The sequence below is a fragment of the Lampris incognitus genome, chromosome 1 (genome assembly GCF_029633865.1).
Source record: "Lampris incognitus isolate fLamInc1 chromosome 1, fLamInc1.hap2, whole genome shotgun sequence".
Taxonomy (NCBI): domain Eukaryota; kingdom Metazoa; phylum Chordata; class Actinopteri; order Lampriformes; family Lampridae; genus Lampris; species Lampris incognitus.
Genome location: NC_079211.1, coordinates 22,677,525 through 22,681,418, shown reverse-complemented (window position 1 = coordinate 22,681,418; position 3,894 = coordinate 22,677,525).

Sequence of the window (3,894 nt, the reverse complement as noted above, 5' to 3'; positions counted from 1 at the left end):
ACTTTAAAGACCTTTCGCAATTCCTTGCTAGGTGTGTGCTTGACGCTATGCATTTAAAGTAAATGCCCTTCTGCTTTAGAAATGCATTCCTGTCTTCCAGAGACTTTTCCCTGAACCCTCTGCATTTGTGTAAAGGGTGTGGCTTCTTATGAATTGGACACAGCTTTGCTGGATCAATGTTAGCCTTTTGCATGTCTTCGTCTGCTGTTTTATTCAAAGAGATGTCTGTCTTGTGGACTGAGACAGATGTTCTGTTCGAGTTTCAAGGGTGTTCTGTTTTTGTGTGGTCTGTATGGAGAGGGAGAAAGAAACTAGGGTCATTACGCATCTTTGCTTGATCTGATATGAAATCAACAAGGACAGAAAATGGAGGAAAGGAGACCCCATGCTGCTTTTTGAACATGTAGCCTGGCATCAGCCATCTCTCTTGTAGATTAAAGGGCAGTTTTTGAACTATGCTGGTTATGCCCCGTGCTGTATCTAAACAGGCAAGATCAGAAAGCACTCCCTCTGATTTTGCTGCTTGAAGCTCCATCAACAAGTCTCCCAGTTCACTCAGTTTCTTCCTGTCTCTGTTTAAAATCTTTGGGAAGCTGTCAACTCTTTTGATTAATGCACTCTCAATGAACTCAGGTGCCCCAAAGCATTCATCAGGTCGTTGCCAAATCATCTGAAGTCCCTTTTTTGGGTTATAGACATGTATGGCTCTTATCCTTTTTGCTTGTTCTCTCGACTCTGCATCTAACTACTTAACTAGGAGATCCATCTCTTCTCTAACTGAGAGGTGAAGGCCTTTTGTGGTGTTCAAGAATGACTCTTTCCTGGGCCTATAATTTTCTGGGCGATCATCAAACTGCAGTAGGCCTGTGGCAATAACTTCTCTACGTGTCATGAACCAAACAAGATCAGAAATATTCTGATTGTCTCCATAGTGAGCCTGTGAGGTGCTAACAGGAAACAGAGCATGTGTTTTTGGTGAAGGTAGGTGTGACTTGACCTGTGGGTAAGTCTGAGATTGTGATGCTGGGGTTAGGGCTGATGGCTGCGCCACACCATGGTGGAGTATCTGCGGGTAAGTAATTATGATTTTCATGTGGTCTGACATGGTCGAAATAAGCTTTGTGCTTCTGCTCTCTAAAGCCTGAATGCTCTGTGGTTTGTGATGACTTGGTAGCATTTGCATCAGAGTAGGTAACTTGTCTGTCCATTGCGTGTCCACAAGGGAAATATGTTTCAACATCATAGGTGGCCATGCAGATAGCCTGCTATGGGGAAAGCTACTGTCTGTGTCTAGGCCATACATTTGGGATGGCACTGGTGGTGGCCTTGGCTCTTCTGATGTTATGACTGGGTCTGCCTGAGTGTCAGTCCGTAGTCTGGTCTGCTCTTGAACATAGTCAATGGTTCGCTGAGCAGAATCATGAGCACTGAATCCTACATCACTTTTCAACTCAAAGTCAGATTCTTTGTTGCACATGAGGGCTGCTGCCAATGCTTCGGCCTTTGCAACTGCTGCTGCTGTTGTTTTTTCCATATTTAGGACATCAAGTTGTGCACCTAAGCATACTTTCTCTGCATCCAAGTGTGCTTTTTACATTTTGATCTGCATTTCCTTTTCTGCATATTTTACTTTAGCTTTGGCCTCTTCAGCCTTTGCAAAGGCTATGGCAGCCGCTGAGCTAGCAGAGGAGCCGCAAGAGCGTTTAGATGTTGCTGACCCTCCAGACCAGGTAATACAGCTGTTTGGGGATCATGACTTCTGTTCTTCCATAATGTCATGGAAGCCTGATTGTCTGTTGTAAGCCTGTTTCACTATTCTGTTGTGATGACACTTATCTGCTCTGCTGTATCTCAGCCCGTTAGGAAGCTGTCGTTTTACTATTCTGCCACGCAAACACCACCATATATGAATATCTAAGGATAGGTAAATAGATATAGCAATAAATAAATAGATAGATAAATAGATAGATATAGCAATAGATGAATAAATATAGAATATCCAAGGATAGATAAATAGATGCAGCAAGTTAGGGCGATCAAGGATAGAGATGGAAATGTGCTGACAAGCGAGGAGAGTTTGCTGAGAAGGTGGAAGGAATACTTTGAGGGGCTGATGAATGAAGAAAATGAGAGAGAGAGAAGGTTGGATGATGTAGGGATAGTGAATCAGGAAATTCAGTGGATTAGCAAGGAGGAAGTGAGGGCAGCTATGAAGAGGATGAAGAGTGGAAAGGCAGTTGGTCCTGATGACATACTATCTGTGGAGGTATGGATATGTTTAGGAGAGATGGCAGTGGAGTTTTTAACTAGATTGTTTAACACAATCTTGGAAAGTGAGAGGATGCCTGAGGAGTAGAGAAGAAGCATACTGGTACTGATTTTCAAGAATAAGGGCGATGTGCAGAACTGTAGCAACTACAGAGGTATAAAGCTGATCAGCCACAGCATGAAGATTTGGGAAAGAGTAACAGAAGCTAGGTTAAGAGGAAAGGTGATGATTAGCGAGCAGCAGTATGTTTTCGTGCCACGAAAGAGCACCACAGATGCGATGTTTGCTTTGAGAATGTTGATTGAGAAGTATAGAGAAGGCCAGAAAGAGTTGCACTGTGTCTTTGTAGATTTAGAGAAAGCATACAACAGGGTGCCGAGAGAGGAGGTGTGGTATTATATGAGGAAGTCGGGAGTTGCAGAGAAGTATGTAGGAGTGGTGCAGAATATGTATGAGGGAAGTGTGACAATGGTGAGATGTGCGGTTGGAATGACAGACGGGTTCAAGGTGGAGGTGGGATTACATCAAGGATCGGCTCTTAGCCCTTTCTTGTTTGCAATGGTGATGGACAGGTTGACGGACAATATCAGGCAGGAGTCTCCATGGACGATGATGTTCGCGGATGACATTTTATGATCTGTAGCAAGAGTAGGGTGCAGGTGGACGACAGCCTGGAGAGGTGGAGGTATGCACTGGAGAGAAGAGGAATGAAAGTCAGTAGGAGCAAGACGGAATACCTATGCGTGAACGAGAGGGAGGACAGCGGAATGGTCAGGATGCAAGGAGTGGAGGTGACAAAGGCATATGAGTTTAAATATTTGGGGTCAACTGTCCAAAGTAATGGGGAGTGCAGTAGAGAGGTGAAGAAGAGAGTGCCGGCAGGGTGGAGTGAGTGGAGAAGAGTGTCAGGAGTGATTTGCGACAGATGGGTACCAGCAAGAGTTAAAGGGAAGGTTTACAAGATGGTTATGAGACCAGCTATGTTATATGGTTTGGAGACAGTGGCACTGACGAAAAGACAGGAGGCGGAGCTGGAGGTGGCAGAGTTGAAGATGCTAAGATTTTCACTGGGAGTAACGAAGAAGGACAGGATTAGGAACGATTATATTAGAGGGACCACTCAGGTTGGACGGTTTGGAGACAAAGCAAGAGAGGCAAGATTGAGATGGATTGGACATGTGTGTGGAGGAGAGATGCTGGGGATAGTATTGGGAGAAGGATACTGAATATGGAGCTGCCAGGGAAGAGGAAAAGAGGAAGGCCAAAGAGGAGGTTTATGGATGTGGTGAGGGAAGACATGCAGGTGGCTGGTGTGACAGAGGAAGACGCAGACGACAGGAAGAAATGGAAACGGATGATCCGCTGTGGCGACCCCTAGCGGGAGCAGCCGAAAGTAGTAGGTATAGATAAATATAGATATAGCGTCTATTTCATATATGTACATGAGCACATTATCTCTGTACTAGACGTTTGGCGCTATTTATGAACAAGCATGTCGATTTTTTGGGGGGATGAGTTTTGCCAATAAATTTCTCCATGGGTGTGTTTCAGGTAGGGTTAGGTTGCTGCTGCATCCTAGTCTTCTGTTACCGCACTACCGCGCAGGCGCAAATTGAGCCCGACGT